Below are 24,129 nucleotides of genomic sequence, written 5' to 3'. Positions count from 1 at the left end.
GCTTGTGGATTTGCCATCTCCAACGCAGTTCCACCTCCGATTTGATAGAATCTAGCCCTTCACATTGCATTATCCAGTAACCACATCAACCTTTAATCCACATCTTATACTTTTCTCATATTTTGTGTGTTCTTTCTTCCATATGGGAATGAATGCTGACAAATAAATGCTCATATTATTTTATTGATGAAGTATTCCACTAAATGAAAGAAGATAGAAATGAACTTTTGACCAATGCTAGCTGATAATATTTACTCTTCCATATGCGTTGTGTTCTTACATCTTCTTCAGTATGAGGTCTGGGATGTACACCATGTGATTTTCTTTGCCATATGCCTTTTTCAACAGCTTTTCTCTGTCTTTCTCCCTCTGTTTCTTTTCGTTATAGTTCCTTGCCACCTCGTCCAGGTGGGCTTTCACCCTCTCCTTATTCTTCCTCACTTCTTCCTTACTCTCTGCTTTTCTAGCTCTGAGCAGTTCTTTTACTTTGTTCTTCTCCAACAAGTCTCTTTCTTTCCTCTCCTTTTTCTCCTGCTTTGCCCTGACTCTCTGGGCGCGTTTAGTTTCCATCTGAAAGAGAAAGTCCATACATGTTGGTCAGTGATCTGAAATATTATTATTACTCCTTCTCTAGCATGCAGTCACCTTAATCTGTTGAATCTGATAGTATAACCATTAGGAGGTAATTTATGACCTCCCTGAACTGTGACTGGTTAAATGGAGTACTGTACCTGTGCCTGCTCTTGCTCTCTGAACCTCAGGACAGTCTGCATCTGGTACAGCTTTATGTACGCCTCCTTCATCCTCTCCACCACATCCCTCTTCTCTATTGCCCATCTCTCTTTCTCCCTTTGCATTTTCTCAATTTCACAACTCTTTCTCTCCCGCTCCTCTGTAATCTTCCAGTTCTCCTTCTCCATCTCTCTCTTTTCCATCTCCCATCCCTTCTTCTCTTGTCCATTCAGGCACAGAATCCTCATATTTTCTCTTTCCAGAGCCTCTATCGCTCTCTCCTTCTCTCTCAGCTCAATTATCCACTCCTCTGCTGCCTGCGTGCTCCTCCTCTTAATCTCCTCCTTCTCCTTCATCCATCTTTCCCCCCGTTGATCCAAGAGGCTTCGTAGGCCAGCCTTGGCCTTGGCCCATCTCCCCCTGTCCTCCTTCCAGGCTACTAGGGTCTGATTCCTCTCCTGGTCTGCTTTGGCCAAAGCTGTCTCCAAACCATTTCTTATGAGGTTCCATCCATTCCTCTCTCTCACCCTCTCCTTCCCCACCCTTTCATTCTCAGCTAACAGTCTCTTCTTGTTCTCCACTGTCACCTTCCATAACTTGGCCAAGGACATCTTCACCATTGTTTGTTTGTCGGTCGCTGCGCTTTCTCTCTGTTTGTCCATCACCTCTCGCTGCCTTTCATTCTCAGCTAACAGCCTCGTGTTCTCCACGGTCAACTTCCCTATCTTGGCCAAGTGCAGTATGTTCTGCACCTTCAGCTTTGCCATCTTGAGCTCCATCTTTTTTCTGTCTGACACTGCGCTTTCTCTCTGTTTGTCCGACACCTCTCTCACCCTTTCATTCTCAGCTGACAGCCTCGTGTTCTCCACGGTCAACTTCCCTATCTTGGCCAAGTGCAGTATGTTCTGCACCTTCAGCTTTGCCATCTTGAGCTCCATATTTTTTCTGTCTGACACTGCACTTTCTCTCTGTTTCTCAAACAACTCTCTCTCCAGCTTCCATTGGTAGCAGTTTACCTCAATAGAAGCCTCAGTCTCCCTTATCTGTCTCAGCAACTCTTCAATTAGCCTTTCTCTTTCTTGCTCTGGTTCCACCCTCACCTTGTTGACTTCCTCCAACACCTCTCTCTGCAGCTTCCACCGGTAGTGGTCTACCTTGTTACAAGTCTCAATCTCCTTTCTCATTCTCAGCAGCCCCTCCATTTCTCTTTGTCTTTCTATCTCTCGTTCCCCCCTCATCTTGTTGCCTTTCTCCATCTCCTCACTTTCAGTCATCTCTTTCTCCATCTCAATGACTTCTCTCTGCATCAATATGTATGGAGAAACATGTATTCCTTATTTTGTTTATTTTGTGTGAATCTTTTCCATGTCATTTTCTTAAAACTGTCTGGCCATGCCAGTTTTCCAACTTCAGTTACCTTCAGGCTAACTGGTATAATTTATTAAATGGTAATAAGTAGGCCTACCTTCACTGATTTCCTTAGAAGTCAAACACTTTTACACATTATTATGTTCTAACTCACCTCTCCTCCGCGATTTCTGTCCACTTATGAAGATTTAAAAAGATATACACTTGAGTAGTTATGGTGTGGTGAATGGATATGCTGGTTGTTTTCTTTGGTTTGGAACTTGTTGTAGCCAAGTTCTAATTCCAAATTATATGGTTGTTGCCTAGCTTAATTGTTGAGTCATAATGAGATTGGAATGTTGGCTTGAATTCTGTATTATGGACAAAAATCTCAGAATTCTGAAGATTTTATAATTATATTTAAAAATTATTGTTTGTCATACATTCTATATACAACATTCTAGCCCTTGGATGCTCTCTCAGAGTTATACATCTTATATTCTCAGCCCAAAAGAAATTTGGTCTATTTCAAAAATATTCAAAATAAGGATTACTTTGTAAGTATTGGTTGTCATGGTGCCGTGAGGAAGCCTAGGCAGAGAGCTCTGTTAATATGTGACCGACCGCCTTGATTCGGTGTTATGTAGCAACATTTGAAATTGTGTTTTTACATTGGATAAAAGTAGAGACTCAGAGCTAGAACATTGTATATCATACACTGCAGTTGAGGAACAATGGGGAAGTCATTGTGCTTTGAAAGTTGATAAACTTGTAACCCCAACTTCTGAGAAAATGGCCCTTGAATGTTTTGGTACACCTACTGGAGAGCTCTTCTTTGTCTACACCCATTCAGCATCGTTCACACCCTCTTAAGCCTTAGCCCCACCCATCTCTTTAAAGATTCACATGTGAGGCCATGTAGTAAACACATGCTATATCAAATAAAATCTAAGTTTATTTGTCACATGCACAGGTAACAGAAGGTGTAAACGGTACAGTGATAGTACTTGCATACTTGCATAGTAGCAATATCAAAAACAGAAAGTGTCCAGATACAATTATTTGATAAATATTTTGTCATTATTAGATGACGCTTACCCGACACACTTGTCTAAATTGATGGATCATGTGAAGGAAATGCTATAACCACCCCTCATCCACATCTAGCTAAATTGATGGGTGACTATTGTCTTGACATGTACACAATCGATGGCCGTAATCACCCCCAGACACTACCCTGCTAATTTGATGGGTCATGTAATAATCCAGCCGAAGTAGAGTCTTTTGTTTAGACATGTAGCTAGCTAGCTAGCTAAACAATTAACCGGCATAACCCCAACTCATACTACTACCAATACAAACATTGTCATAGCTGTAGTATGAATCTGCAGGTAGCTAAAGCTAACACACTAGGTTCAATGTTAACTAGCTAATATTAGGCTGGAACTAGCAATGCAAATGGATTTCAGATTCAAATAATACAGTGAGGGAAAAAAGTATTTGATCCCCTGCTGATTTTGTACGTTTGCCCACTGACAAAGAAATGATCAGTCTATAATTTTAATGGTAGGTTTATTTGAACAGTGAGAGACAGAATAACAACAAAAAAATCCAGAAAAGCACATGTCAAAAATGTTATAAATTGATTTGCATTTTAATGAGGGAAATAAGTATTTGACCCCCTCTCAATCAGAAAGATTTCTGGCTCCCAGGTGTCTTTTATACAGGTAACGAGCTGAGATTAGGAGCACACTCTTAAAGGGAGTGCTCCTAATCTCAGCTTGTTACCTGTATAAAAGACACCTGTCCACAGAAGCAATCAATCAATCAGATTCCAAACTCTCCACCATGGCCAAGACCAAAGAGCTCTCCAAGGATGTCAGGGACAAGATTGTAGACCTACACAAGGCTGGAATGGGCTACAAGACCATCGCCAAGCAGCTTGGTGAGAAGGTGACAACAGTTGGTGCGAATATTCGCAAATGGAAGAAACACAAAATAACTGTCAATCTCCCTCTGCCTGGGGCTCCATGTAAGATCTTACCTCGTGGAGTTGCAATGATCATGAGAACGGTGAGGAATCAGCCCAGAACTACACGGCAGGATCTTGTCAATGATCTCAAGGCAGCTGGGACCATAGTCACCAAGAAAACATTTGGTAACACACCACGCCGTGAAGGACTGAAATCCGGCAGTGCAGGAGAGGAGAGAGAGAAGAGGGGGCAGGAGAGTGGGCCAGAGAGGGATGGAGGAGAGGGGCCAGGAGAGTGGGCCAGAGAGGGATGGAGGAGAGGGAGCAGGAGAGTGGGCCAGAAAGAGATGGAGGAGTGGGAGCAGGAGAGGTGGCCAGAGAGGTGTCCAGAGAGGGATGGATGAGAGGGGGCAGGAGAGTGGGCCAGAGAGGGATGGAGGAGAGGGGGCAGGAGAATAGGCTAGAGAGGGATGGAGGAGAGGGATGGAGGAGTGGGAGCAGGAGAGGTGGCCAGAGAGGGATGGAGGAGAGGGGCCAGGAGAGTGGGCCAGAGAGGGTTGGAGGAGAGGGGGCAGGAGAGTGTGCCAGAGAGGGATGGAGGAGTGGGAGCAGGAGAGGTGGCCAGAGAGGTGGCCAGAGACGGATGGAGGAGAGGGGGCAGGAGACAGCCACTGATGGGGGATGAGGGGGTAAGAGCAGTGTTGCTCATCGGAGGCGTGTACCACTGACACATACACACACACACCAGAGGAGGCTGGTAGGAGGAGCTATAGGAGGATGGGCATATTGGAATGGCTGGAATGGAATAAATGGAACGGTATCAAACATATGGAAACTCTTCCATTTATTCCATTCCAGCCATTACAATGAGCCTGTCCTCCTATACCTCCTCCCACCAGCCTCCTCTGACACACACGTATACATAAACACACTAGGCATTCATGCACCTAAGGGTATTCTGTTGATGCCTCTCTCTCTCTCTCTCGTTGCATCCAATGGCAGTGTACGCGATAAGCTAATGCAAGGAGCTGCTTGTGGATTTGCCATCTCCAACGCAGTTCCACCTCCGATTTGATAGAATCTATCCCTTCACATTGCATTATCCAGTAACCACATCAACCTTTAATCCACATCTTATACTTTTCTCATATTTTGTGTGTTCTTTCTTCCATATGGGAATGAATGCTGACAAATAAATGCTCATATTATTTTATTGATGAAGTATTCCACTAAATGAAAGAAGATAGAAATGAACTTTTGACCAATGCTAGCTGATAATATTTACTCTTCCATATGCGTTGTGTTCTTACATCTTCTTCAGTATGAGGTCTGGGATGTACACCATGTGATTTTCTTTGCCATATGCCTTTTTCAACAGCTTTTCTCTGTCTTTCTCCCTCTGTTTCTTTTCGTTATAGTTCCTTGCCACCTCGTCCAGGTGGGCTTTCACCCTCTCCTTATTCTTCCTCACTTCTTCCTTACTCTCTGCTTTTCTAGCTCTGAGCAGTTCTTTTACTTTGTTCTTCTCCAACAAGTCTCTTTCTTTCCTCTCCTTTTTCTCCTGCTTTGCCCTGACTCTCTGGGCGCGTTTAGTTTCCATCTGAAAGAGAAAGTCCATACATGTTGGTCAGTGATCTGAAATATTATTATTACTCCTTCTCTAGCATGCAGTCAACTTAATCTGTTGAATCTGATAGTATAACCATTAGGAGGTAATTTATGACCTCCCTGAACTGTGACTGGTTAAATGGAGTACTGTACCTGTGCCTGCTCTTGCTCTCTGAACCTCAGGACAGTCTGCATCTGGTACAGCTTTATGTACGCCTCCTTCATCCTCTCCACCACATCCCTCTTCTCTATTGCCCATCTCTCTTTCTCCCTTTGCATTTTCTCAATTTCACAACTCTTTCTCTCCCGCTCCTCTGTAATCTTCCAGTTCTCCTTCTCCATCTCTCTCTTTTCCATCTCCCATCCCTTCTTCTCTTGTCCATTCAGGCACAGAATCCTCATATTTTCTCTTTCCAGAGCCTCTATCGCTCTCTCCTTCTCTCTCAGCTCAATTATCCACTCCTCTGCTGCCTGCGTGCTCCTCCTCTTAATCTCCTCCTTCTCCTTCATCCATCTTTCCCCCCGTTGATCCAAGAGGCTTCGTAGGCCAGCCTTGGCCTTGGCCCATCTCCCCCTGTCCTCCTTCCAGGCTACTAGGGTCTGATTCCTCTCCTGGTCTGCTTTGGCCAAAGCTGTCTCCAAACCATTTCTTATGAGGTTCCATCCATTCCTCTCTCTCACCCTCTCCTTCCCCACCCTTTCATTCTCAGCTAACAGTCTCTTCTTGTTCTCCACTGTCACCTTCCATAACTTGGCCAAGGACATCTTCACCATTGTTTGTTTGTCGGTCGCTGCGCTTTCTCTCTGTTTGTCCATCACCTCTCGCTGCCTTTCATTCTCAGCTAACAGCCTCGTGTTCTCCACGGTCAACTTCCCTATCTTGGCCAAGTGCAGTATGTTCTGCACCTTCAGCTTTGCCATCTTGAGCTCCATCTTTTTTCTGTCTGACACTGCGCTTTCTCTCTGTTTGTCCGACACCTCTCTCACCCTTTCATTCTCAGCTGACAGCCTCGTGTTCTCCACGGTCAACTTCCCTATCTTGGCCAAGTGCAGTATGTTCTGCACCTTCAGCTTTGCCATCTTGAGCTCCATATTTTTTCTGTCTGACACTGCACTTTCTCTCTGTTTCTCAAACAACTCTCTCTCCAGCTTCCATTGGTAGCAGTTTACCTCAATAGAAGCCTCAGTCTCCCTTATCTGTCTCAGCAACTCTTCAATTAGCCTTTCTCTTTCTTGCTCTGGTTCCACCCTCACCTTGTTGACTTCCTCCAACACCTCTCTCTGCAGCTTCCACCGGTAGTGGTCTACCTTGTTACAAGTCTCAATCTCCTTTCTCATTCTCAGCAGCCCCTCCATTTCTCTTTGTCTTTCTATCTCTCGTTCCCCCCTCATCTTGTTGCCTTTCTCCATCTCCTCACTTTCAGTCATCTCTTTCTCCATCTCAATGACTTCTCTCTGCATCAATATGTATGGAGAAACATGTATTCCTTATTTTGTTTATTTTGTGTGAATCTTTTCCATGTCATTTTCTTAAAACTGTCTGGCCATGCCAGTTTTCCAACTTCAGTTACCTTCAGGCTAACTGGTATAATTTATTAAATGGTAATAAGTAGGCCTACCTTCACTGATTTCCTTAGAAGTCAAACACTTTTACACATTATTATGTTCTAACTCACCTCTCCTCCGCGATTTCTGTCCACTTATGAAGATTTAAAAAGATATACACCTGAGTAGTTATGGTGTGGTGAATGGATATGCTGGTTGTTTTCTTTGGTTTGGAACTTGTTGTAGCCAAGTTCTAATTCCAAATTATATGGTTGTTGCCTAGCTTAATTGTTGAGTCATAATGAGATTGGAATGTTGGCTTGAATTCTGTATTATGGACAAAAATCTCAGAATTCTGAAGATTTTATAATTATATTTAAAAATTATTGTTTGTCATACATTCTATATACAACATTCTAGCCCTTGGATGCTCTCTCAGAGTTATACATCTTATATTCTCAGCCCAAAAGAAATTTGGTCTATTTCAAAAATATTCAAAATAAGGATTACTTTGTAAGTATTGGTTGTCATGGTGCCGTGAGGAAGCCTAGGCAGAGAGCTCTGTTAATATGTGACCGACCGCCTTGATTCGGTGTTATGTAGCAACATTTGAAATTGTGTTTTTACATTGGATAAAAGTAGAGACTCAGAGCTAGAACATTGTATATCATACACTGCAGTTGAGGAACAATGGGGAAGTCATTGTGCTTTGAAAGTTGATAAACTTGTAACCCCAACTTCTGAGAAAATGGCCCTTGAATGTTTTGGTACACCTACTGGAGAGCTCTTCTTTGTCTACACCCATTCAGCATCGTTCACACCCTCTTAAGCCTTAGCCCCACCCATCTCTTTAAAGATTCACATGTGAGGCCATGTAGTAAACACATGCTATATCAAATAAAATCTAAGTTTATTTGTCACATGCACAGGTAACAGAAGGTGTAAACGGTACAGTGATAGTACTTGCATACTTGCATAGTAGCAATATCAAAAACAGAAAGTGTCCAGATACAATTATTTGATAAATATTTTGTCATTATTAGATGACGCTTACCCGACACACTTGTCTAAATTGATGGATCATGTGAAGGAAATGCTATAACCACCCCTCATCCACATCTAGCTAAATTGATGGGTGACTATTGTCTTGACATGTACACAATCGATGGCCGTAATCACCCCCAGACACTACCCTGCTAATTTGATGGGTCATGTAATAATCCAGCCGAAGTAGAGTCTTTTGTTTAGACATGTAGCTAGCTAGCTAGCTAAACAATTAACCGGCATAACCCCAACTCATACTACTACCAATACAAACATTGTCATAGCTGTAGTATGAATCTGCAGGTAGCTAAAGCTAACACACTAGGTTCAATGTTAACTAGCTAATATTAGGCTGGAACTAGCAATGCAAATGGATTTCAGATTCAAATAATACAGTGAGGGAAAAAAGTATTTGATCCCCTGCTGATTTTGTACGTTTGCCCACTGACAAAGAAATGATCAGTCTATAATTTTAATGGTAGGTTTATTTGAACAGTGAGAGACAGAATAACAACAAAAAAATCCAGAAAAGCACATGTCAAAAATGTTATAAATTGATTTGCATTTTAATGAGGGAAATAAGTATTTGACCCCCTCTCAATCAGAAAGATTTCTGGCTCCCAGGTGTCTTTTATACAGGTAACGAGCTGAGATTAGGAGCACACTCTTAAAGGGAGTGCTCCTAATCTCAGCTTGTTACCTGTATAAAAGACACCTGTCCACAGAAGCAATCAATCAATCAGATTCCAAACTCTCCACCATGGCCAAGACCAAAGAGCTCTCCAAGGATGTCAGGGACAAGATTGTAGACCTACACAAGGCTGGAATGGGCTACAAGACCATCGCCAAGCAGCTTGGTGAGAAGGTGACAACAGTTGGTGCGAATATTCGCAAATGGAAGAAACACAAAATAACTGTCAATCTCCCTCTGCCTGGGGCTCCATGTAAGATCTTACCTCGTGGAGTTGCAATGATCATGAGAACGGTGAGGAATCAGCCCAGAACTACACGGCAGGATCTTGTCAATGATCTCAAGGCAGCTGGGACCATAGTCACCAAGAAAACATTTGGTAACACACCACGCCGTGAAGGACTGAAATCCGGCAGTGCAGGAGAGGAGAGAGAGAAGAGGGGGCAGGAGAGTGGGCCAGAGAGGGATGGAGGAGAGGGGCCAGGAGAGTGGGCCAGAGAGGGATGGAGGAGAGGGAGCAGGAGAGTGGGCCAGAAAGAGATGGAGGAGTGGGAGCAGGAGAGGTGGCCAGAGAGGTGTCCAGAGAGGGATGGATGAGAGGGGGCAGGAGAGTGGGCCAGAGAGGGATGGAGGAGAGGGGGCAGGAGAATAGGCTAGAGAGGGATGGAGGAGAGGGATGGAGGAGTGGGAGCAGGAGAGGTGGCCAGAGAGGGATGGAGGAGAGGGGCCAGGAGAGTGGGCCAGAGAGGGTTGGAGGAGAGGGGGCAGGAGAGTGTGCCAGAGAGGGATGGAGGAGTGGGAGCAGGAGAGGTGGCCAGAGAGGTGGCCAGAGACGGATGGAGGAGAGGGGGCAGGAGACAGCCACTGATGGGGGATGAGGGGGTAAGAGCAGTGTTGCTCATCGGAGGCGTGTACCACTGACACATACACACACACACCAGAGGAGGCTGGTAGGAGGAGCTATAGGAGGATGGGCATATTGGAATGGCTGGAATGGAATAAATGGAACGGTATCAAACATATGGAAACTCTTCCATTTATTCCATTCCAGCCATTACAATGAGCCTGTCCTCCTATACCTCCTCCCACCAGCCTCCTCTGACACACACGTATACATAAACACACTAGGCATTCATGCACCTAAGGGTATTCTGTTGATGCCTCTCTCTCTCTCTCTCGTTGCATCCAATGGCAGTGTACGCGATAAGCTAATGCAAGGAGCTGCTTGTGGATTTGCCATCTCCAACGCAGTTCCACCTCCGATTTGATAGAATCTATCCCTTCACATTGCATTATCCAGTAACCACATCAACCTTTAATCCACATCTTATACTTTTCTCATATTTTGTGTGTTCTTTCTTCCATATGGGAATGAATGCTGACAAATAAATGCTCATATTATTTTATTGATGAAGTATTCCACTAAATGAAAGAAGATAGAAATGAACTTTTGACCAATGCTAGCTGATAATATTTACTCTTCCATATGCGTTGTGTTCTTACATCTTCTTCAGTATGAGGTCTGGGATGTACACCATGTGATTTTCTTTGCCATATGCCTTTTTCAACAGCTTTTCTCTTTCTTTCTCCCTCTGTTTCTTTTCGTTATAGTTCCTTGCCACCTCGTCCAGGTGGGCTTTCACCCTCTCCTTATTCTTCCTCACTTCTTCCTTACTCTCTGCTTTTCTAGCTCTGAGCAGTTCTTTTACTTTGTTCTTCTCCAACAAGTCTCTTTCTTTCCTCTCCTTTTTCTCCTGCTTTGCCCTGACTCTCTGGGCGCGTTTAGTTTCCATCTGAAAGAGAAAGTCCATACATGTTGGTCAGTGATCTGAAATATTATTATTACTCCTTCTCTAGCATGCAGTCAACTTAATCTGTTGAATCTGATAGTATAACCATTAGGAGGTGACTTATGACCTCCCTGAACTGTGACTGGTTAAATGGAGTACTGTACCTGTGCCTGCTCTTGCTCTCTGAACCTCAGGACAGTCTGCATCTGGTACAGCTTTATGTACGCCTCCTTCATCCTCTCCACCACATCCCTCTTCTCTATTGCCCATCTCTCTTTCTCCCTTTGCATTTTCTCAATTTCACTACTCTTTCTCTCCCGCTCCTCTGTAATATTCCAGTTCTCCTTCTCCATCTCTCTCTTTTCCATCTCCCATCCCTTCTTCTCTTGTCCATTCAGGCACAGAATCCTCATCTTTTCTCTTTCCAGAGCCTCTATCGCTCTCTCCTTCTCTCTCAGCTCAATTATCCACTCCTCTGCAGCCTGCGTGCTCCTCCTCTTAATCTCCTCCTTCTCCTTCATCCATCTTTCCCCCCGTTGATCCAAGAGGCTTCGTAGGCCAGCCTTGGCCTTGGCCCATCTCCCCCTGTCCTCCTTCCAGGCTACTAGGGTCTGATTCCTCTCCTGGTCTGCTTTGGCCAAAGCTGTCTCCAAACCATTTCTTATGAGGTTCCATCCATTCCTCTCTCTCACCCTCTCCTTCCCCACCCTTTCATTCTCAGCTAACAGTCTCTTCTTGTTCTCCACTGTCACCTTCCATAACTTGGCCAAGGACATCTTCACCATTGTTTGTTTGTCGGTCGCTGCGCTTTCTCTCTGTTTGTCCATCACCTCTCGCTGCCTTTCATTCTCAGCTAACAGCCTCGTGTTCTCCACGGTCAACTTCCCTATCTTGGCCAAGTGCAGTATGTTCTGCACCTTCAGCTTTGCCATCTTGAGCTCCATATTTTTTCTGTCTGACACTGCACTTTCTCTCTGTTTCTCAAACAACTCTCTCTCCAGCTTCCATTGGTAGCAGTTTACCTCAATAGAAGCCTCAGTCTCCCTTATCTGTCTCATCAACTCTTCAATTAGCCTTTCTCTTTCTTGCTCTGGTTCCACCCTCACCTTGTTGACTTCCTCCAACACCTCTCTCTGCAGCTTCCACCGGTAGTGGTCTACCTTGTTACAAGTCTCAATCTCCTTTCTCATTCTCAGCAGCCCCTCCATTTCTCTTTGTCTTTCTATCTCTCGTTCCCCCCTCATCTTGTTGCCTTTCTCCATCTCCTCACTTTCAGTCATCTCTTTCTCCATCTCAATGACTTCTCTCTGCATCAATATGTATGGAGAAACATGTATTCCTTATTTTGTTTATTTTGTGTGAATCTTTTCCATGTCATTTTCTTAAAACTGTCTGGCCATGCCAGTTTTCCAACTTCAGTTACCTTCAGGCTAACTGGTATAATTTATTAAATGGTAATAAGTAGGCCTACCTTCACTGATTTCCTTAGAAGTCAAACACTTTTACACATTATTATGTTCTATCTCACCTCTCCTCCGCGATTTCTGTCCACTTATGAAGATTTAAAAAGATATACACTTGAGTAGTTATGGTGTGGTGAATGGATATGCTGGTTGTTTTCTTTGGTTTGGAACTTGTTGTAGCCTAGTTCTAATTCCAAATTATATGGTCGTAGCCTAGCTTAATTGTTGAGTCATAATGAGATTGGAATGTTGGCTTGAATTCTGTATTATGGACAAAAATCTCAGAATTCTGAAGATTTTATAATTATATTTAAAAATTATTGTTTGTCATACATTCTATATACAACATTCTAGCCCTTGGATGCTCTCTCAGAGTTATAAGTCTTATATTCTCAGCCCAAAAGAAATTTGGTCTATTTCAAAAATATTCAAAATAAGGATTACTTTGTAAGTATTGGTTGTCATGGTGCCGTGAGGAAGCCTAGGCAGAGAGCTCTCTTAGTATGTGACCGACCGCCTTGATTCGGTCTTATGTAGCAACATTTGAAATTGTGTTTTTACATTGGATAAAAGTAGAGACTCAGAGCTAGAACATTGTATATCATACACTGCAGTTGAGGAACAATGGGGAAGTCATTGTGCTTTGAAAGTTGATAAACTTGTAACCCCAACTTCTGAGAAAATGGCCCTTGAATGTTTTGGTACACCTACTGGAGAGCTCTTCTTTGTCTACACCCATTCAGCATCGTTCACACCCTCTTAAGCCTTAGCCCCACCCATCTCTTTAAAGATTCACATGTGAGGCCATGTAGTAAACACATGCTATATCAAATAAAATCTAAGTTTATTTGTCACATGCACAGGTAACAGAAGGTGTAAACGGTAAAGTGATAGTACTTGCATAGTAGCAATATCAAAAACAGAAAGTGTCCAGATACAATTATTTGATAAATATTTTGTCATTATTAGATGACGCTTACCCGACACACTTGTCTAAATTGATGGGTCATGTGAAGGAAATGCTATAACCACCCCTCATCCACATCTAGCTAAATTGATGGGTGACTATTGTCTAGACATGTACACAATCAATGGCCGTAATCACCCCCAGACACTACCCTGCTAATTTGATGGGTCATGTAATAATCCAGCCGAAGTAGAGTATTTTGTTTAGACATGTAGCTAGCTAGCTAGCTAAACAATTAACCGGCATAACCCCAACTCATACTACTACCAATACAAACATTGTCATAGCTGTAGTATGAATCTGCAAGTAGCTAAAGCTAACACACTAGGTTCAATGTTAACTAGCTAATATTAGGCTGGAACTAGCAATGCAAATGGATTTCAGATTCAAATAATACAGTGAGGGAAAAAAGTATTTGATCCCCTGCTGATTTTGTACGTTTGCCCACTGACAAAGAAATGATCAGTCTATAATTTTAATGGTAGGTTTATTTGAACAGTGAGAGACAGAATAACAACAAAAAAATCCAGAAAAGCACATGTCAAAAATTTTATAAATTGATTTGCATTTTAATGAGGGAAATAAGTATTTGACCCCCTCTCAATCAGAAAGATTTCTGGCTCCCAGGTGTCTTTTATACAGGTAACGAGCTGAGATTAGGAGCACACTCTTAAAGGGAGTGCTCCTAATCTCAGTTTGTTACCTGTATAAAAGACACCTGTCCACAGAAGCAATCAATCAATCAGATTCCAAACTCTCCCCCATGGCCAAGACCAAAGAGCTCTCCAAGGATGTCAGGGACAAGATTGTAGACCTACACAAGGCTGGAATGGGCTACAAGACCATCGCCAAGCAGCTTGGTGAGAAGGTGACAACAGTTGGTGCGATTATTCGCAAATGGAAGAAACACAAAATAACTGTCAATCTCCCTCTGCCTGGGGCTCCATGTAAGATCTTACCTCGTGGAGTTGCAATGATCATGAGAACGGTGAGGAATCAGCCCAGAACTACACGGCAGGATCTTGTCAATGATCTCAAGGCAGCTGGGACCATAGTCACCAAGAAAACATTTGGTAACACACTACGCCGTGAAGGACTGAAATCCTGCAGTGCAGGAGAGGAGAGAGAGAAGAGGGGGCAGGAGAGTGGGCCAGAGAGGGATGGAGGAGAGGGGCCAGGAGAGTGGGCCAGAGAGGGATGGAGGAGAGGGAGCAGGAGAGTGGGCCAGAAAGAGATGGAGGAGTGGGAGCAGGAGAGGTGGCCAGAGAGGTGTCCAGAGAGGGATGGATGAGAGGGGGCAGGAGAGTGGGCCAGAGAGGGATGGAGGAGAGGGGGCAGGAGAATAGGCCAGAGAGGGATGGAGGAGTGGGAGCAGGAGAGGTGGCCAGAGAGGGATGGAGGAGAGGGGCCAGGAGAGTGGGCCAGAGAGGGATGGAGGAGAGGGGGCAGGAGAGTGTGCCAGAGAGGGATGGAGGAGTGGGAGCAGGAGAGGTGGCCAGAGAGGTGTCCAGAGAGGGATGGATGAGAGGGGGCAGGAGAGTGGGCCAGAGAGGGATTGGAGGAGAGGGGGCAGGAGAATAGGCCAGAGAGGGATGGAGGAGAGGGATGGAGGAGTGGGAGCAGGAGAGGTGGCCAGAGAGGGATGGAGGAGAGGGGCCAGGGGAGTGGGCCAGAGAGGGATGGAGGAGAGGGGGCAGGAGAGTGTGCCAGAGAGGGATGGAGGAGTGGGAGCAGGAGAGGTGGCCAGAGACGGATGGAGGAGAGGGGGCAGGAGACAGCCACTGATGGGGGATGAGGGGGTAAGAGCAGTGTTGCTCATCGGAGGCGTGTACCACTGACACATACACACACACACCAGAGGAGGCTGGTAGGAGGAGCTTTAGGAGGATGGGCATATTGGAATGGCTGGAATGGAATAAATGGAACGGTATCAAACACATCAAACATATGGAAACTCTTCCATTTATTCCATTCCAGCCATTACAATGAGCCTGTCCTCCTATACCTCCTCCCACCAGCCTCCTCTGACACACACGTATACATAAACACACTAGGCATTCATGCACCTAAGGGTATTCTGTTGATGCCTCTCTCTCTCTCTCTCTCTCTCTCGTTGCATCCAATGGCAGTGTACGCGATAAGCTAATGCAAGGAGCTGCTTGTGGATTTGCCATCTCCAACGCAGTTCCACCTCCGATTTGATAGAATCTAGCCCTTCACATTGCATTATCCAGTAACCACATCAACCTTTAATCCACATCTTATACTTTTCTCATATTTTGTGTGTTCTTTCTTCCATATGGGAATGAATGCTGACAAATAAATGCTCATATTATTTTATTGATGAAGTATTCCACTAAATGAAAGAAGATAGAAATGAACTTTTGACCAATGCTAGCTGATAATATTTACTCTTCCATATGCGTTGTGTTCTTACATCTTCTTCAGTATGAGGTCTGGGATGTACACCATGTGATTTTCTTTGCCATATGCCTTTTTCAACAGCTTTTCTCTTTCTTTCTCCCTCTGTTTCTTTTCGTTATAGTTCCTTGCCACCTCGTCCAGGTGGGCTTTCACCCTCTCCTTATTCTTCCTCACTTCTTCCTTACTCTCTGCTTTTCTAGCTCTGAGCAGTTCTTTTACTTTGTTCTTCTCCAACAAGTCTCTTTCTTTCCTCTCCTTTTTCTCCTGCTTTGCCCTGACTCTCTGGGCGCGTTTAGTTTCCATCTGAAAGAGAAAGTCCATACATGTTGGTCAGTGATCTGAAATATTATTATTACTCCTTCTCTAGCATGCAGTCAACTTAATCTGTTGAATCTGATAGTATAACCATTAGGAGGTGACTTATGACCTCCCTGAACTGTGACTGGTTAAATGGAGTACTGTACCTGTGCCTGCTCTTGCTCTCTGAACCTCAGGACAGTCTGCATCTGGTACAGCTTTATGTACGCCTCCTTCATCCTCTCCACCACATCCCTCTTCTCTATTGCCCATCTCTCTTTCTCCCTTTGCATTTTCTCAATTTCACTACTCTTTCTCTCCCGCTCCTCTGTAATCTTCCAGTTCTCCTTCTCCATCTCTCTCTTTTCCATCTCCCATCCCTTCTTCTCTTGTCCATTCAGGCACAGAATCCTCATCTTTTCTCTTTCCAGAGCCTCTATCGCTCTCTCCTTCTCTCTCAGCTCAATTATCCACTCCTCTGCTGCCTGCGTGCTCCTCCTCTTAATCTCCTCCTTCTCCTTCATCCATCTTTCCCCCCGTTGATCCAAGAGGCTTCGTAGGCCAGCCTTGGCCTTGGCCCATCTCCCCCTGTCCTCCTTCCAGGCTACTAGGGTCTGATTCCTCTCCTGGTCTGCTTTGGCCAAAGCTGTCTCCAAACCATTTCTTATGAGGTTCCATCCATTCCTCTCTCTCACCCTCTCCTTCCCCACCCTTTCATTCTCAGCTAACAGTCTCTTCTTGTTCTCCACTGTCACCTTCCATAACTTGGCCAAGGACATCTTCACCATTGTTTGTTTGTCGGTCGCTGCGCTTTCTCTCTGTTTGTCCATCACCTCTCGCTGCCTTTCATTCTCAGCTAACAGCCTCGTGTTCTCCATGGTCAACTTCCCTATCTTGGCCAAGTGCAGTATGTTCTGCACCTTCAGCTTTGCCATCTTGAGCTCCATCTTTTTTCTGTCTGACACTGCACTTTCTCTCTGTTTCTCAAACAACTCTCTCTCCAGCTTCCATTGGTAGCAGTTTACCTCAATAGAAGCCTCAGTCTCCCTTATCTGTCTCAGCAACTCTTCAATTAGCCTTTCTCTTTCTTGCTCTGGTTCCACCCTCACCTTGTTGACTTCCTCCAACACCTCTCTCTGCAGCTTCCACCGGTAGTGGTCTACCTTGTTACAAGTCTCAATCTCCTTTCTCATTCTCAGCAGCCCCTCCATTTCTCTTTGTCTTTCTATCTCTCGTTCCCCCCTCATCTTGTTGCCTTTCTCCATCTCCTCACTTTCAGTCATCTCTTTCTCCATCTCAATGACTTCTCTCTGCATCAATATGTATGGAGAAACATGTATTCCTTATTTTGTTTATTTTGTGTGAATCTTTTCCATGTCATTTTCTTAAAACTGTCTGGCCATGCCAGTTTTCCAACTTCAGTTACCTTCAGGCTAACTGGTATAATTTATTAAATGGTAATAAGTAGGCCTACCTTCACTGATTTCCTGAGAAGTCAAACACTTTTACACATTATTATGTTCTAACTCACCTCTCCTCCGCGATTTCTGTCCACTTATGAAGATTTAAAAAGATATACACTTGAGTAGTTATGGTGTGGTGAATGGATATGCTGGTTGTTTTCTTTGGTTTGGAACTTGTTGTAGCCAAGTTCTAATTCCAAATTATATGGTCGTAGCCTAGCTTAATTGTTGAGTCATAATGAGATTGGAATGTTGGCTTGAATTCTGTATTATGGACAAAAATCTCAGAATTCTGAAGATTTTATAATTATATTTAAAAAAGTATTGTTTGTCATACATTCTATATACAACATTCTAGCCCTTGGATGCTCTCTCAGAGTTATAAGTCTTATATTCTCAGCCCAAAAGAAATTTGGTCTATTTCAAAAATATTCAAAATAAGGATTACTTTGTAAGTATTGGTTGTCATGGTGCCGTGAGGAAACCTAGGCAGAGAGCTCTGTTAATATGTGACCGACCGCCTTGATTCGGTCTTATGTAGCAACATTTGAAATTGTGTTTTTACATTGGATAAAAGTAGAGACTCAGAGCTAGAACATTGTATATCATACACTGCAGTTGAGGAACAATGGGGAAGTCATTGTGCTTTGAAAGTTGATAAACTTGTAACCCCAACTTCTGAGAAAATGGCCCTTGAATGTTTTGGTACACCTACTGGAGAGCTCTTCTTTGTCTACACCCATTCAGCATCGTTCACACCCTCTTAAGCCTTAGCCCCACCCATCTCTTTAAAGATTCACATGCGAGGCCATGTAGTAAACACATGCTATATCAAATAAAATCTAAGTTTATTTGTCACATGCACAGGTAACAGAAGGTGTAAACGGTACAGTGATAGTACTTGCATACTTGCATAGTAGCAATATCAAAAACAGAAAGTGTCCAAATACAATTATTTGATAAATATTTTGTCATTATTAGATGACGCTTACCCGACACACTTGTCTAAATTGATGGGTCATGTGAAGGAAATGCTATAACCACCCCTCATCCACATCTAGCTAAATTGATGGGTGACTATTGTCTAGACATGTACACAATCGATGGCCGTAATCACCCCCAGACACTACCCTGCTAATTTGATGGGTCATGTAATAATCCAGCCGAAGTAGAGTCTTTTGTTTAGACATGTAGCTAGCTAGCTAGCTAAACAATTAACCGGCATAACCCCAACTCATACTACTACCAATACAAACATTGTCATAGCTGTAGTATGAATCTGCAGGTAGCTAAAGCTAACACACTAGGTTCAATGTTAACTAGCTAATATTAAATCAAATCAAATCAAATTTTATTGGTCACATGCGCCGAATACAACAGGTGCAGACATTACAGTGAAATGCTTACTTACAGCCCTTAACCAACAGTGCATTTATTTTAAACAAAAAAAGTAAGAATAAAACAACAACAACAAAAAAAGTGTTGAGAAAAAAAGAGCAGAAGTAAAATAAAGTGACAGTAGGGAGGCTATATATACAGGGGGGTACCGTTGCAGAGTCAATGTGCGGGGGCACCGGCTAGTTGAGGTAGTTGAGGTAATATGTACATGTGGGTAGAGTTAAAGTGACTATGCATAAATACTTAACAGAGTAGCAGCAGCGTAAAAAGGATGGGGTGGGGGGGCAGTGCAAATAGTCCGGGTAGCCATGATTAGCTGTTCAGGAGTCTTATGGCTTGGGGGTAGAAGCTGTTGAGAAGTCTTTTGGACCTAGACTTGGCACTCCGGTACCGCTTGCCGTGCGGTAGCAGAGAGAACAGTCTATGACTAGGGTGGCTGGAGTCTTTGACAATTTTGAGGGCCTTCCTCTGACACCGCCTGGTATAGAGGTCCTGGATGGCAGGAAGCTTTGCCCCAGTGATGTACTGGGCCGTACGCACTACCCTCTGTAGTGCCTTGCGGTCAGAGGCCAAGCAGTTGCCATACCAGGCGGTGATGCAACCAGTCAGGATGCTCTCGATGGTGCAGCTGTAGAATTTTTTGAGGATCTGAGGACCCATGCCAAATCTTTTTAGTCTCCTGAGGGGGAATAGGCTTTGTCGTGCCCTCTTCACGACTGTCTTGGTGTGTTTGGACCATGATAGTTCGTTGGTGATGTGGACACCAAGGAACTTGAAGCTCTCAACCTGTTCCACTACAGCCCTGTCGATGAGAATGGGGGCGTGCTCAGTCCTCTTTTTTTTCCTGTAGTCCACAATCATCTCCTTTGTCTTGGTCACGTTGAGGGAGAGGTTGTTGTCCTGGCACCACACGGCCAGATCTCTGACCTCCTCCCTATAGGCTGTCTCATCGTTGTCGGTGATCAGGCCTACCACTGTTGTGTCGTCGGCAAACTTAATGATGGTGTTGGAGTCGTGCCTGGCCATGCAGTCATGGGTGAACAGAGAGTACAGGAGGGGACTGAGCACGCACCCCTGAGGGGCCCCCGTGTTGACGATCAGTGTGGCAGATGTGTTGTTACCTACCCTTACCACCTGGGGGCGGCCCGTCAGGAAGTCCAGGATCCAGTTGCAGAGGGAGGTGTTTAGTCCCAGGATCCTTAGCTTAGTGATGAGCTTAGAGGGCACTATGGTGTTGAATGCTGAGCTGTAGTCAATGAATAGCATTCTCACGTAGGTGTTCCTCTTGTCCAGGTGGGAAAGGGCAGTGTGGAGTGCGATAGAGATTGCATCATCTGTGGATCTGTTGGGGCGGTATGCAAATTGGAGTGGGTCTAGGGTTTCTGGGATTATGCTGTTGATGTGAGCCATGACCAGTCTTTCAAAGCACTTCATGGCTACAGACGTCAGTGCTACGGGTCGGTAGTCATTTAGGCAGGTTATCTTAGAGTTCTTGGGCACGGGGACTATGGTGGTCTGCTTGAAACATGTTTGGTATTACAGACTCAGTCAGGGACATGTTGAAATTAGGCTGGAAATATTAGGCTGGAACTAGCAATGCAAATGGATTTCAGATTCAAATAATACAGTGAGGGAAAAAAGTATTTGATCCCCTGCTGATTTTGTACGTTTGCCCACTGACAAAGAAATGATCAGTCTATAATTTTAATGGTAGGTTTATTTGAACAGTGAGAGACAGAATAACAACAAAAAAATCCAGAAAAGCACATGTCAAAAATGTTATAAATTGATTTGCATTTTAATGAGGGAAATAAGTATTTGACCCCCTCTCAATCAGAAAGATTTCTGGCTCCCAGGTGTCTTTTATACAGGTAACGAGCTGAGATTAGGAGCACACTCTTAAAGGGAGTGCTCCTAATCTCAGCTTGTTACCTGTATAAAAGACACCTGTCCACAGAAGCAATCAATCAATCAGATTCCAAACTCTCCACCATGGCCAAGACCAAAGAGCTCTCCAAGGATGTCAGGGACAAGATTGTAGACCTACACAAGGCTGGAATGGGCTACAAGACCATCGCCAAGCAGCTTGGTGAGAAGGTGACAACAGTTGGTGCGATTATTCGCAAATGGAAGAAACACAAAATAACTGTCAATCTCCCTCTTCCTGGGGCTCCATGTAAGATCTTACCTCGTGGAGTTGCAATGATCATGAGAACGGTGAGGAATCAGCCCAGAACTACACGGCAGGATCTTGTCAATGATCTCAAGGCAGCTGGGACCATAGTCACCAAGAAAACATTTGGTAACACACTACGCCGTGAAGGACTGAAATCCTGCAGTGCAGGAGAGGAGAGAGAGAAGAGGGGGCAGGAGAGTGGGCCAGAGAGGGATGGAGGAGAGGGGCCAGGAGAGTGGGCTAGAGAGGGATGGAGGAGAGGGAGCAGGAGAGTGGGCCAGAAAGAGATAGAGGAGTGGAAGCAGGAGAGGTGGCCAGAGAGGTGTCCAGAGAGGGATGGATGAGAGGGGGCAGGAGAGTGGGCCAGAGAGGGATGGAGGAGAGGGGGCAGGAGAATAGGCCAGAGAGGGATGGAGGAGAGGGATGGAGGAGTGGGAGCAGGAGAGGTGGCCAGAGAGGGATGGAGGAGAGGGGCCAGGAGAGTGGGCCAGAGAGGGATGGAGGAGAGGGGGCAGGAGAGTGTGCCAGAGAGGGATGGAGGAGTGGGAGCAGAAGAGGTGGCCAGCGAGGTGGCCAGAGACGGATGGAGGAGAGGGGGCAGCAGACAGCCACTGATGGGGGATGAGGGGGTAAGAGCAGTGTTGCTCATCGGAGGCGTGTACCACTGACACATACACACACACACCATAGGAGGCTGGTAGGAGGAGCTATAGGAGGATGGGCATATTGGAATGGCTGGAATGGAATAAATGGAACGGTATCAAACACATCAAACATTTGGAAACTCTTCCATTTATTCCATTCCAGCCATTACAATGAGCCTGTCCTCCTATACCTCCTCCCACCAGCCTCCTCTGACACACACGTATACATAAACACACTAGGCATTCATGCACCTAAGGGTATTCTGTTGATGCCTCTCTCTCTCTCTCGTTGCATCCAATGGCAGTGTACGCGATAAGCTAATGCAAGGAGCTGCTTGTGGATTTGCCATCTCCAACGCAGTTCCACCTCCGATTTGATAGAATCTAGCCCTTCACATTGCATTATCCAGTAACCACATCAACCTTTAATCCACATCTTATACTTTTCTCATATTTTGTGTGTTCTTTCTTCCATATGGGAATGAATGCTGACAAATAAATGCTCATATTATTTTATTGATGAAGTATTCCACTAAATGAAAGAAGATAGAAATGAACTTTTGACCAATGCTTGCTGATAATATTTACTCTTCCATATGCGTTGTGTTCTTACATCTTCTTCAGTATGAGGTCTGGGATGTACACCATGTGATTTTCTTTGCCATATGCCTTTTTCAACAGCTTTTCTCTGTCTTTCTCCCTCTGTTTCTTTTCGTTATAGTTCCTTGCCACCTCGTCCAGGTGGGCTTTCACCCTCTCCTTATTCTTCCTCACTTCTTCCTTACTCTCTGCTTTTCTAGCTCTGAGCAGTTCTTTTACTTTGTTCTTCTCCAACAAGTCTCTTTCTTTCCTCTCCTTTTTCTCCTGCTTTGCCCTGACTCTCTGGGCGCGTTTAGTTTCCATCTGAAAGAGAAAGTCCATACATGTTGGTCAGTGATCTGAAATATTATTATTACTCCTTCTCTAGCATGCAGTCAACTTAATCTGTTGAATCTGATAGTATAACCATTAGGAGGTGACTTATGACCTCCCTGAACTGTGACTGGTTAAATGGAGTACTGTACCTGTGCCTGCTCTTGCTCTCTGAACCTCAGGACAGTCTGCATCTGGTACAGCTTTATGTACGCCTCCTTCATCCTCTCCACCACATCCCTCTTCTCTATTGCCCATCTCTCTTTCTCCCTTTGCATTTTCTCAATTTCACTACTCTTTCTCTCCCGCTCCTCTGTAATCTTCCAGTTCTCCTTCTCCATCTCTCTCTTTTCCATCTCCCATCCCTTCTTCTCTTGTCCATTCAGGCACAGAATCCTCATCTTTTCTCTTTCCAGAGCCTCTATCGCTCTCTCCTTCTCTCTCAGCTCAATTATCCACTCCTCTGCTGCCTGCGTGCTCCTCCTCTTAATCTCCTCCTTCTCCTTCATCCATCTTTCCCCCCGTTGATCCAAGAGGCTTCGTAGGCCAGCCTTGGCCTTGGCCCATCTCCCCCTGTCCTCCTTCCAGGCTACTAGGGTCTGATTCCTCTCCTGGTCTGCTTTGGCCAAAGCTGTCTCCAAACCATTTCTTATGAGGTTCCATCCATTCCTCTCTCTCACCCTCTCCTTCCCCACCCTTTCATTCTCAGCTAACAGTCTCTTCTTGTTATCCACTGTCACCTTCCATAACTTGGCCAAGGACATCTTCACCATTGTTTGTTTGTCGGTCGCTGGCTTTCTCTCTGTTTGTCCATCACCTCTCGCTGCCTTTCATTCTCAGCTAACAGCCTCGTGTTCTCCACGGTCAACTTCCCTATCTTGGCCAAGTGCAGTATGTTCTGCACCTTCAGCTTTGCCATCTTGAGCTCCATCTTTTTTCTGTCTGACACTGCGCTTTCTCTCTGTTTGTCCGACACCTCTCTCACCCTTTCATTCTCAGCTGACAGCCTCGTGTTCTCCACGGTCAACTTCCCTATCTTGGCCAAGTGCAGTATGTTCTGCACCTTCAGCTTTGCCATCTTGAGCTCCATATTTTTTCTGTCTGACACTGCACTTTCTCTCTGTTTCTCAAACAACTCTCTCTCCAGCTTCCATTGGTAGCAGTTTACCTCAATAGAAGCCTCAGTCTCCCTTATCTGTCTCAGAAACTCTTCAATTAGCCTTTCTCTTTCTTGCTCTGGTTCCACCCTCACCTTGTTGACTTCCTCCAACACCTCTCTCTGCAGCTTCCACCGGTAGTGGTCTACCTTGTTACAAGTCTCAATCTCCTTTCTCATTCTCAGCAGCCCCTCCATTTCTCTTTGTCTTTCTATCTCTCGTTCCCCCCTCATCTTGTTGCCTTTCTCCATCTCCTCACTTTCAGTCATCTCTTTCTCCATCTCAATGACTTCTCTCTGCATCAATATGTATGGAGAAACATGTATTCCTTATTTTGTTTATTTTGTGTGAATCTTTTCCATGTCATTTTCTTAAAACTGTCTGGCCATGCCAGTTTTCCAACTTCAGTTACCTTCAGGCTAACTGGTATAATTTATTAAATGGTAATAAGTAGGCCTACCTTCACTGATTTCCTTAGAAGTCAAACACTTTTACACAT

This window comes from Coregonus lavaretus (genome assembly GCF_964263955.1).
Source record: "Coregonus lavaretus genome assembly, chromosome: 26".
NCBI classification, from domain to species: domain Eukaryota; kingdom Metazoa; phylum Chordata; class Actinopteri; order Salmoniformes; family Salmonidae; genus Coregonus; species Coregonus lavaretus.
Note: the sequence above shows the minus strand (reverse complement) of the source record.